Source organism: Podarcis cretensis, assembly GCF_951804945.1.
Source record: "Podarcis cretensis genome assembly, chromosome: 3".
In the NCBI taxonomy this organism is placed as follows: domain Eukaryota; kingdom Metazoa; phylum Chordata; class Lepidosauria; order Squamata; family Lacertidae; genus Podarcis; species Podarcis cretensis.
In genome coordinates this window covers 28,007,826-28,020,341 of record NC_137172.1, presented here as the reverse complement: position 1 = coordinate 28,020,341, position 12,516 = coordinate 28,007,826, and the positions used below count along the sequence as shown (strand labels likewise).

The window sequence follows — 12,516 nt, the reverse complement described above, 5'->3', positions numbered from 1 at the left end:
TCCTATAGTCATGCTCCCAAGGAGAGTGTACAAAAATGCCAGTCCAAATTTTTTTCTAGGATTGGTTTTACTTTCTTCACCCCACCTTTTCCCAAATAATTTCAAAAAAGCCTGCATGCACACCGTACATTTAAAGCACATGTCTGCCTCCCAATAATGTTGGAAACTATAGTTTGCACCTCCCAGAACTACATTTCCCAGGACCTTTAACAAGCTATAGCCTTCAGGATTTTTTCAGTGGGGAAGAGCCATGAGTTTTAAATGTAAAGTGTGTACGGAGCCAAAGTCTTCATTTCCTCACACGTGTGCTCTTGCTCTCCAGAAAAAAACAATTCCACATGGACTTAAAAGCATTTCAGAGCAGAAGCCGGTCTGGCCTAGAATGACCCAAGCTCTGAGGTTTCCAAGTAGAGGCCTGTTTGCCCTGAACTGTTCATTGCTCCCTGGGTGACAGGTTTGTAGTTCCTGTTGTTATGGGAATAATCTCACTGCTCACTAACACCTTCCTATAGCCTTTGCAGACTTCCTGAGAGAACGCTGAGAAACACACTCACTTTCCTTTGCGCCCAGAACGAGACGGTTTTAGCCATTTCAGCAGGGTAAGAAAGGATCTGGGCTTGTTCCTTTCTTTCTTCCCCACTTCCCTCTTTACTAGAAGTCTGTTTGTTCAGCGAGGGAGAGAGAATCTTGTTTTTAAAAGCTCGAATTGAAGCATATGTCTCTTCCCTCTCTGTTCTGTTTCCAGTCTTTGCAGTAGCTCTCAAAAAGAACAGGAGATCTGAGGACACCAGGAGTTGAATGGGTTTTTTTGTTGTTGTTCATAGCACAAAATTAGCAAAATTGGTCTTGCTTCACACACCCCACACCCCTTCCCATCAAATGCATTGTATTCTCTTTACATATGGACTCCAGCCTTCCTTGCATGTCTCAACTGTTCCAGTTTGTCAGCGTGGTGTAGTGGTTAGAGTGTTGGACTAGAACCTAGGATAAAAAGGTAAAGGTAAAGGGACCCCTGACCATTAGGTCCAGTCGTGGCCGACTCTGGGGTTGCGGTGCTCATCTCGCTTTATTGGCCTAGGGAGCCGGTGTACAGCTTCCGGGTCATGTAGCCAGCATGACTAAGCCGCTTCTGGCGAACCAGAGCAGCGCACGGAAACGCCGTTTACCTTCCCGCCAGAGCGGTACCTATTTATCTACTTGCACTTTGACGTGCTTTCGAACTGCTAGGTTGGCAGGAGCTGGGACCGAGCAGCAGGAGCTCACCCCATCGTGAGGATTCGAACCACCAACCTTCTGATCAGCAAGTCCTAGGCTCTGTGGTTTAACCCACAGCACCACCCGCGACAAAACTCAGTGGTTGACCTTGGGCCAGTCACTCACACATGTTTAATAGGCATGTAAATATTAGAAAGCACACAAGAAGGAGGTATCAACAAGCTAGAGGGATGCCCAAGGTTTGCAAAAGTTACCCTCAAAATATTTATTAACTATTTTATGACATTTGCATGTTGTCCCATAACATACAGTTATCTAGGCAGCTGGGGGGGTGGGCAGCTTAAATGGAGGGAGATTTAAAGTATTTTAATCAATTTAAGACACTCAGTTTACATGAGTTTTAGCTGAGTGAATTGACATAAATCTGGCTACAGCCACCTTTTCCAAAGGCAAGAATTGTATTTTGTTTGTTTTTAGCAGATGCACACATCTTAAAAGGGGCCTTCCTTCTGCATGTGGGAGGAATGAGAGTACTTTTTCTTGGACGGTGCTTGTGTTCTGCAGTTTTTATAAACGTGTGCACCGCAGATCATTACAAAAGTCTGTCCAATTCATTTACTGTTTTAAAAGTAAGTTAATCGTCTGAAAGATGTATTATTCTAACAAATTAATCAACCACACACCCTTGTCAATGCATTGTGTCCCTCCCCAGTGCCAACAAGATCCAACCAGATCCATTCCGGGACTGTAATCATTATGTAAAAGGTTATTAAGGTATGAAAAGCAAACTGTTAATGTACCCCGTTTGTACTACAAATGTACCCCATTAATGTACCCCGTTTGTACTACAAATGTACCCCGTTTGTACTACAAATGTACCCCGTTTCAGACGCTGCTGCAGAACAGGCTGTGCAGTGTGACTGAGTGCTGCAGAACAGCAGGCAAAGAAGAACCTTCTGTGATGTGTGATAATTGTAGAGGGAGTTTGTAGGCGGTGATACTTGGTGTCAGAATAGAGGTATTATATGTGCTTAAGAGTGTCCCCGTTTTCGTCTGCGGAATGTTAGCAGCATATGCTAAAGAGCTCAAAGAACACTGACTTGGGGTTATCAAGCAGCCTCTCCTTCCAAGATAGAAGTATATCTGACATTATACTCTGGGCCCGGTATCTCGTTCCAGTTTGAGAATTTAAGAGTGTAAGAGTGTTCCTGGATCAGACCAAAGGCACATCTAGTCTAGCATCCTGTTTGCAAATTGGCCAGCCAGGTGCCTCTGAGAAGCCTGCAGGCAGGAGTGCAAGAACGCTCTGCCCACTTGTGAATGCCAGCATTCAAAGGCATGCCACCTCTAGTCCTGGCAGTAATACATAGCCATCATGGCTAGTAACTATGGATAACAGCATACAGTGGTACCTCGGGTTAAGTACTTAATTCGTTCTGGAGGTCCGTTCTTAACCTGAAACTGTTCTTAACCTGAAGCACCATTTTAGCTAATGGGGCCTCCCGCTGCTGCCGCGCCGCACCACTTGCACGCGATTTCCGTTCTCATCCTGAAGCAAAGTTCTTAACCCGAGGTACTATTTCTGGGTTAGTGGAGTCTGTAACCTGAAACGTATGTAACCCGAGGTACCACTATACTGTATAACTTTTCAGTTCACCTGTGAAGTCTGTATATTGCTTTTTAAAAGGCATAACTAGAGCAAGTCAAATACATATTTGTTGTAGCTCGAAGGTTGCATTTTTTTCTTTTTAATGGTGCAAATTACCAAAGGGATGAATCCAATTACCAACAGCATGGCATCCAGTTTGGCGTTCTTGGCCCACCCTCTATAACATTGGCACAGCCCTACTACAGTCTTGTGCGTTTTATTTGCTATTACATTTGTATCTCACTTTACCTTCAAGGAGCTCAAGGTCCCTCTCTGCATTTTGTACTCACAACAGCCCTATAAGGTAGGTGAGGCTAAGAAACAGTGGCTTCATGTCTGAATGGGAATTTGAACCCTGATCTCCTAGCTCCTGATCCAATGTTTTAATATCTATGCCACACTGGCAAAATGACAGACAGAATAGGATAATGGGCTACTTCAACTGGTAGGGCCTGGGAAACATCATAGCTGTGTTTCCATGAGCCATTTTGCCTGCCTGTTGATTAAAAATGCCCTGAACAATTGGAATATTTGCATTCCTGATGGCCCTGCAGTCAGGGCAGAACATGGTGCGATTACAGAATCCCCAACAGTATTAATATAGTCCCGAGAGCAAGGCTCTTGTGGACATGATCCAAAACAAATGGGGGAGAGAAAAATGAGATACAGTTTCTTTGTTGTCTCGTTATTGAACCAGCATCAGGAAGAGTTACTTCTGTTCTCTCCTCCCCTGCAACCATCTCTTTTGTGACTTCTCCTTGTACTGCACAAAAGGCGCCTTTGTTACCTTTGTAAGAGATCAGGCTCGGCACTGCTCACTGCTGAGAAGCAATGGGGATCAGATATGATTGGCTCTATCTGGAGAGGCAGCAGAGCTCCAGACAACACACACACACAACCGCCCTGCATCCGGCCACACTGGTGGATAGAACAGCTGTGATTTAGAATCTGATGGGCAGTCAATTTGTGTCAGGCCTTGACACACGGAGACTTGATTGAGCATCAGCCCATCGGGCAATAATATGCCGCTGTCTCATTGCTTAATAAAATGAGAGTTGCTCTGTAGCTCTTATTAAAAAGTGCTCACTGCTGGTGTTTGTGTGCCCAGGGCTCATTAACACAATATTGGAACGGCAGTGTTGTGATTAAAGCCCGCACCTTCATGTGCTGAAACTTACAGCGGTGGAACAATTAGTAGGAACCTCGGGTGTTAATAGTGGAGCAAATTGTGAAGCAAATATTGCTGATCCATGAAGCTAATCCTTGCTAGTTTCCGGGTTGACGTGCACCAAAGGCCAGCAATTAGCAAGTCCATCGAGAGGTGTCCTCAGTCACTGGCCTCTTCCGAAAAAAGACACTCCTCTTTCCTTTTCCCCTATTGGATTCCCGGAAATAGAGCGAACATCTGCACTGAGACAACATAAAATTGTATTGCTATACGATGCAGGGAGCGGGGACACTTTAAGTATGTGAAATGGGAAGGTTGTGTTCCCAATTCTGCAAATCATTTAATGGCAGGCTGTGAAAGTAGCAGGGGCCAAGATGTGTCACTGGTTTAGTTGCTCCAACAGTCATTTTACCACAGAACATCTCTTTGCGTTGCCAAATGGCCATCAGAAGGGAAGGAGGAGAGTGGGGACCACCATGTGTAACCCCTTATATTTTAAAATGTGAGGTTTACACAATAACTTCTCATCCAGCAGCTAGGAAGAGAGACACTCTAAATTTAGATAGACAGCATGTACCATCTGTAGGATTAATAGGGAACCAGGACATCAATTTGGGAGAGGAAAAGCATAAGGAAACTTTATTTTCCTGGATGCAAACTCTGCATCGTGCCACCTACTGGCCCTTGTGCATATGCAACTAACACCACAACATTCACCTAGTCATTTCTTTCTTTCCCTTCTTTTTATAACTATCCCTGTTAATGCCAATACATTGGTAACAGAATAAACTGATTGTTTGGCAGTAACAGGGCTGTTTTTCCAGAGATGAATGCTGTATTATCATTCATTCTTCTTTGGGGGGGTTCATTTTAAATAAATTATATTTTTATGGTTTTAAACTCAGTATTATATGTTGGAAGCTGCTGTGGGATGGGTTAGCCCCTAAAAGGAGGCCAACAAATAAATACATTTCAGCATTGTATCAAAGAGACCCATGCCTGCAATATACATGGCAGATCCTCCAAGTGTCCCTATTTAGAGAAGCCATCCCAGTTTCTGATTTGATCCCGGAATGTCCCGCTCTTCTTTAGGACGTCCCCATTTTCATTGGAGAAGTGTTGGGGGGTATGGCATGTTGGTATATACTCCCATTCAATAAAATGGGAGTAAGGTAAAGATAAAGGGACCCCTGACCATTAGGTCCAGTCGTGGCCAACTCTGGGGTTGCGGCGCTCATCTCGCTTTATTGGCCGAGGGAGCCGGCGTACAGCTTCCGGGGCATGTGGCCAGCATGACTAAGCCACTTCTGGTGAACCAGAGCAGCACACGGAAACACCGTTTACCTTCCCGCCAGAGTGGTACCTATTTATCTACTTGCACTTTGATGTGCTTTCGAACTGCTAGGTTGGCAGGAGCAGGGACTGAGCAACGGGAGCTCACTCCGTCACGGGGATTCAAACCACGACCTTCTGATCGGCAAGCCCTAGGCTCTGTGGTTTAACCCACAGCGCCACCCACGTCCCTAAAATGGGAGTACCCCCATGCAATAACAATTGCTGGTGCAGGGACTCCAAATCAGGACCGTAACACTAGGAGACAAAGAGCTAAAACCCTCCTACAGGTTTTCCCAGCCCTCAGCCAGGGTGTGAATCCAGATCAGGTGTTCGCATTGGCTGCTTCTGCCAGGAACATCCTGCAATCAAAGCCTGGTCAATGTGTTGTGTTGTCTGGCCAAAGATCCAGTTTTGTCCATGTAATCATCTGATGCAGCAATAGCTCTTAAATTGAACTTATCTCCAGGACAGAAAACACAGCGAAATTAAGCGGTTAAAAAACCCCATGAAAAATAAAAGTTGTAGCTTCAGATTACGTAAAGGTAAAGGTAAAGGTACCCCTGCCCGTACGGGCCAGTCTTGACAGACTCTGGGGTTGTGCGCCCATCTCACTTAAGAGGCCAGGGGCCAGCGCTGTCCGGAGACACTTCCGGGTCACGTGGCCAGCGTGACATCGCTGCTCTGGCGAGCCAGAGCCGCACACGGAAACGCCGTTTACCTTCCCGCTGGTAAGCGGTCCCTATTTATCTACTTGCACCCGGAGGTGCTTTCGAACTGCTAGGTTGGCAGGCGCTGGGACCGAGCAGCGGGAGCGCACCCCACCACAGGGATTCGAACCGCCGACCTTTCGATCGGCAAGCCCTAGGCGCTGAGGCTTTAACCCACAGCGCCACCTGCGCCCGAGCTTCAGATTAGCACATGTTAAAAAGCAGTAAGATGCAAAATTTAGAAATTCATTCTTTTACTCCCCATCACAGAATTAGCAGTTGTGCGTCAATTACATCAGGATGAAGCAAAAGAGACAATATTTAAGAGAGAACCTACTGAAGAAACTTATCACAATTGGAACAGTGAAAGGATAGTCTGTATACATTTGCATTTTAGTGTGTGAAGTCTTAACCATGTGTTTTAACTGAAGGTTGGTCTTTTTGTTTTGCTTTTTGCCATTGAATCTGTGTGCTGCTAATGGCAGAAGAATAGCCACTTGGCTTTGATTAATTGCTGCTCTATTTTTAAGCTCTAATCAATCCATTAATCGGTTAATCAACTCTATTTACCGGTAAGTGTTTGTAGCTTTTAAAGCAGCAATTGCATCCAAGTACCAGCAAACCCTGAATCTCAACATGAGGTTTGATTGAGAATGCATTAAGATACCTTTTTAGAAAGGGAATAGATAACTGAAGGGAAACAACTGCCTCTATCTTTCCAAAAAGGTCAAGCAACAGTAGTAATATCTGGCAATGAAATTCAAAATTTCCATAAGGCAAATTGTGCTAGCAGATGGGTTAACACCAGGAGCAAATTCTGAATAGCATTGGAAATGTTGGCTTTTAGATTAGTGCTGGGCCAAATTTCTTACTTGAGAACATTCAGCTGGATTTTGGGAGGGTTCACATGTGAAACCATTCGGTTTGCATTTCAAGGTGAGTTTGCCTAATTCGCACTTACTAAACCAGTAAGTGAACTGAATTGTAGCCATTCCTTGAAATTTGAACTTCCCTGAATTTTGCAATGCAATTCTCTAGCCAAGTAACATGCTAGATATTCTAGGGTAAAAATATGCATAAAGATGTACATATTATTAGTGGCGATAACATACAAAGGGAAAACAGCTTTTCAAAAATTTCATTTCGTATTTCATTTTTCATTCACTTTTTAGAGTAAAATGTCTCAAAGAAACCTGGCAAAAATAAAATGCATTGTATTTAAAAACCAGAAAAAATTAAGACACTAATACAAGATGCATAAAATGCTCATGCAGCAATAATTTAGTAAGGACCAAGTACTACTCACCCCACCAAAAGCTGAGCAGCACTATAGGAGGCAACATTAATTAACCAAAGACCTGGGTAATCAGAAAAGTCTTAGTCCAACACCTAAAAACTGATTAGAGAGAGCACCAAGCTTGTCTTCATGGCAAGAGTTTTCCATAGATGGGGGGCCACCACCGAGAAGGCTTGTGTCCACCCTCTGCACTTCCCTCAGAAGCATCTGATTGGCCAGTGTGAGAACAGGATGCTGATCGGCCTGATCCAGCAGGCTCTTCTTATGTCCTCCCGAAGCGACGTGTCTTTAACCATGCTTCACCCATGATTTTGGCAGGTGTCTTGCTAGTCATTTTACTAATATTGCATTGATAAGATATTCTACTCTCATTCATAGTGCATGCCTGCCCGTCCACGCCTTCCTATCTCGCCCTTATCTGCACCAGAGACAAGAATCGTATCCCCCCTCCCCCTTGCTAATGGAAACTAGCAGAAGTGTTTTGCTTCCACAAAGCTTTGGCTCCGTTGGGCTAAAAATGTCTTTTGCCATCACTGGGAAAGGTGTTTAATTCCGCTCCTCTGCGACATCTGTAATGAGCCCCACAGCATGACTGCTAGTCTGAGAGGTGCTTTGACTGTAATAGAAAGCAATCAGGTTCTCCGGTCCTTCCCCCATGTGGAGGTCAAATACTGATGAATGGACTGCCTGGTGTGTCCTCCTCTGCTGAAAGCCTGCGTGCTGCTGGTGGGGCCAACAGAAGTGTAAATTTTATTATGCCAAAAAGTTATAAAATGCAATCCCTATTCAGACAGAAAGAAGGAAAAGAGCTGCAAGATAAGAGGGGACACATAACTAGCCCCTCGATCACCAAAGAAGCACAGGACCATTGTGACATTAGATCTTGTGTGTACCAAAGGTCAGGTTCTGTCCTTGACATTTTAATTTAAAAGATTCAAAGGGAAAAGACCCCCCACTGTCAAAGGCAGTGTGCTTCTGAGCACCAGTTGCTGGAAACTGCAGAAGCAGACAGTCCTCTTGCGCCAACAGGCTTCCCATAGGCATCTGATTGGCCACTGTGAGAACAGGATTCTGGGAAAGACAAACCATTGGCCTGATCTGCAGGTTCTTCTTATGTTCCCTGCCAGACTGATAAGGCAAGACTAGGTTAGATGGACACACAGTGGCTGGGCTCTGACATAATGTAAAACTATGGTTTGCGCCAACCATAGTTAAGATAAGAACTTGGTGAAAATTAAGACTTCATAAAAAATCACTGCAAAAACCCCTCCCCCACATGACGTGGGTTGCTGTGCATAGGAGAAACCTGGTAGACAAGGAAGAGGCAAGAACAGGTCCAGCTGCTGTGTCCAACCATGTCTCTGTCATACATGCCAGGTCAATTCCCCCATCCATGATCAAATCATGGATGGCACTGGTCTTATTAGTCATTGACCTGGCATTACACAGCACCACTTTGAGGTCATATGGGATGCCCCTGTTGATACCTGTATTCCTCTGGCCAAGGCCAGACCTGAAGGCAGGCATAGTCTTCAGACAGTGACTATACCCGCCTTCTCGGTAATGACATGATCTGGCCCTCAAGCAACTCCTCCTGCTTCCCATCATCACTGAGGTTGGGTGTCCTATTGCACCCACCCTAGTGGTACCTGCCCCAGCCATTATGTTGGCTAAGACCCACTCCCGAGGCAGCCTTGACCCTCTGCCCTTAAAAGCAAACTAACTTATTTGTAACTAAACTAATAAAAAGTTTACACGTAACAATTTCACAATTTAAAACATCCCCACCTCCATTAACACCATTATGGATACTATTTGCCTGTTCCTGAGGAAGCATTGTTTCATGTGTCTCAAAGCTCAAGAGGCATGAGAGTTCAAACACACCCCTGTCCCATCCAAACATATATACAAGAACCAGGCTCTGGATGAGAAGATAACAGGAAGATTAACCAGATGTCTCCATAGATGGAACCGGTTCTAAGAGAACCATGATGCAACTTACATTATTTATCAAGCACAGTAGGGTCAAGCCTGCTCTTACAGAAGATCTTTCGAAAGTACAAGACCTTCTGTATTTGATAAATATCAGAACTTGCTTTGCGATGCTTCCAGAACTGGTGCCGTCCCAATTTCACACCACTTTAGTTTCATAATGTTGAGCTGAAAGAACGAAACCATAGTAGCTGCAACGCAGCTTAGACTTACTTTAGAGGATTTGCTAGTCATCATTTCCTCATCCCTCACAATGCCCATAAACATTGTATCAATGACGGCCAGCATTTTTGGCAACCCTACCACAATTCTAAAAATAAGAGAAAGTCACTAGTGCGACACACACAGCCTCCCTGGGCTGTTTTGCCTCTACCTCACTTAGGCAGTGAAATATACCCGAAGTCAAGAGTGGATTTTATGCTCTTTATTCAGCTCATAGTGGTGAGGAGGAATGGAAGTTCCCCCACAATATCTGCTTTATATACATTATTTACACAATGGGCCCCACATGATTGGCTAATTCCGGGATACTCCTGTAGGCCAATTAGGTTGTGGATTCACTTTCACCTGGAGCTGGATTGGGTGGCTCCTGCGGACCAATCATACTGCTGCATTGTTCTAGGACCAATCACACTGCTGCATTCTGAATCCTATTGTTCTAGGACCAATCAGACTGCTGCATTTTGGATCCTATTCAACTCAGTACATAACAGGCAGGAAGCTAAAGGCTGCACATTGTAGGTGCAGAAAGCAGAACAATACCTACAGTATAACACTCTGCTGTAGCCAAGTCTGTGCCCCACTGAAGCCACAACTCTTTCCCCTTTTCATTAGCTCTTGTGTCTTTAACAGCAATGTGTTGTAGAAGTTAGGAGTTGATGGTGTTTTAACTTTGTGCCATGCAAAGTTTCACCTGCTGATTGCTGTGGACCAGGCTGCCTAAGGCACAAATGTGTGCCAGGCTGTGTCCTACTCACACTGCAACCCCACCACTGGTATCAGCCTGGTCATCTCTGCATGCCATAGATGCTTCAGGCAGCTAGCTAAGTTGCTGCCGCTGGTGATGGTTTTCCTGTAGTGAGAAATAAGAACAGTCCATTAAATTATAAATGGGACGATATTTAAGTATGCACCTAAAACATGAAGGAAAGCGGACTTCCCAGGAGGAAGATGGTGGACTAGAAGGAAAGCTATTTTTGCACCCAAACCCCAGGGTCTTGTTTTAGAGAATGTAGGAACTGATAGAATCTAAGCCAGGGGTCAACAAACTTTTTCAGCAGGGGCCCGGTCCAATGTCCCTCAGACCTTGTGGGGGGCCAGACTATATTTTTTTTGGGGGGGGGGAATGAATGAATTCCTATGCCCCACAAATAACCCAGAGATGCATTTTAAATAAAAGGGAACATTATATTCATGTAAAAACATGCTGATTCCCGGACCGTTCATGGGCTGGATTTAGAAGGCGATTGGGCCCCTGGGCCTTAGTTTGCCTACCCATGATTTAAGCAAGTAGAAAAAAGCACAGAACAAACAAAATGAAAAGGCTTGTGAATTTGAACAGCTTACTAGAGCCTCTCTTCCATTCAACGACTGTATTTTCAAATCAAGCTCCTTGCTTGCTTCACAATTTATTGCTACTTGTTGAAGGTAAAATCATAGAGCCCTGGCAGGGAGCTAATTAATTTTCTTGGGTCCCCATGGTGGTGTCTTCTCTCTCTTTTCTGTTTTCAATCTTACTTTACTCAGGGCAATAGCTCACCGAACTCTTCAGCTGCAGCTTTGACAGAATAAGCTCCAAAACAAGGACTTTTGGATACAGCAGAACCAAATAAATTAACAATAGATCTCTCATTCCCCATACTTTTTTTTTGGGGGGGGGAGATGTATATAATAGCCTTTCTGGATTTATACATGAATAGATCATCCAGGATCATCATGTGAAGTATAGCATAATCATGAAAGGGTCCTGTATCCTCTCTGTCTGCTACCTAATAATATGCCGGACTGGAACTCATGTGTTATGAAATCTGATTTGTGAGAATTTGTGTATTGCTCCCAAAGCCCTTAAGATGGCTACACACATCCCATTCTCCAAGCGCTAAGAGGTTTTGGGAGCCCCAACACAAACCTTGGGTCTGGTTTTTTTGGAATGAAGACAGATGGAGATTGGTGGTGTTTTCTTTGATATAAGGTTTATGCACACAGATGTACTGGCTGCGCATGAGATGGAAGGCTCGTAGCACTAACGCTCCTTCTCCTCCCAATGGATTACAGCGGTCCTCACCATAGCATTGGTTTCCTTCATGTATCAGTCATGGTTCCATGGTTCCAACAATTCTCACTCGCAGACACCTGAATGACATTACCTCCAGCCAGGAGTAGGGAAAGAGAAAGACACGTCCAGGAAAAGAAGGGTTTCCTGCTATTTGGTTTCTTTAGCCACACGTCACCTATACTTGGCCTACTCTTTATTTATGCGAAGAATCGTTCTCCAAAGGGCATCTGGCAGGATAAGCTTGCTCACCCAATTTCATCTCTTTAGCAGTGTCTTTTTTCTTTAGAGCACAGTCTTTGTTGTTGTTGTTTAGTCGTTTAGTCATGTCAGACTCTTCGTGACCCCATGGACCAGAGCACGCCAGGCACTCCTGTCTTCCACTGCCTCCCACAGTTTGGTCAAACTCATGCTGGTAGCTTCGAGAACATTATCCAACCATCTCGTCCTCTGTCGTCCCCTTCTCCTTGTGCTCTCCATCTTTCCCAATATCAGGGTCTTTTCCAGGGAGTCTTCTCTTCTCATGAGGTGGCCAAAGTATTGGAGCCTCAGCTTCACTATCTGTCCTTCTAGTGAGCACTCAGGGTTTATTTCCTTAAGAATGGATAGGTTTGATCTTCTTGCCATCCATGGGACTCTCCAGAGTCTCCTCCAGCACCATAATTCAACAGCATCAATTCTTCAATACAGGAATAGAGGAGACTCCAAAAACCCATTAAGCCTAGCCCCAATCTTATTACAATATTGGGGGGGGGGGAGGGATTTCTTACCAAACCTGAGAGGTGGTGCGCTCCATCCTAAGTACTCAATATATGTCTGCAGATCCACAGGTGTTTCTTAAAGGATCCCCTCATTTTGTAGCAGAGCTGTCAAATGTCCTGT

The 12,516-nt window shown here is 44.6% G+C and overlaps 1 protein-coding gene across 13 annotated transcripts in view; it reads left to right on the top strand.

Moving 5' to 3' along the window:
• The first annotated feature begins 529 nt into the window (after positions 1-529).
• Positions 530-12,516, top strand: part of LOC307211831 (spermatogenesis-associated protein 7 homolog) — a 150,811-nt gene continuing 138,824 nt past the window's right edge. For 5 of the 13 annotated variants that reach the window (XM_079968908.1, XM_079968905.1, XM_079968904.1 and 2 more), the window contains exon 1: positions 530-599. The gene's annotated coding sequence lies outside the window, so the exon portion shown is untranslated. Of the gene's footprint in view, positions 600-745; positions 799-1,927; positions 1,990-12,516 lie in introns of those variants that run through there. The other 8 variants (XM_079968915.1, XM_079968911.1, XM_079968909.1 and 5 more) reach the window with 8 other exon arrangements.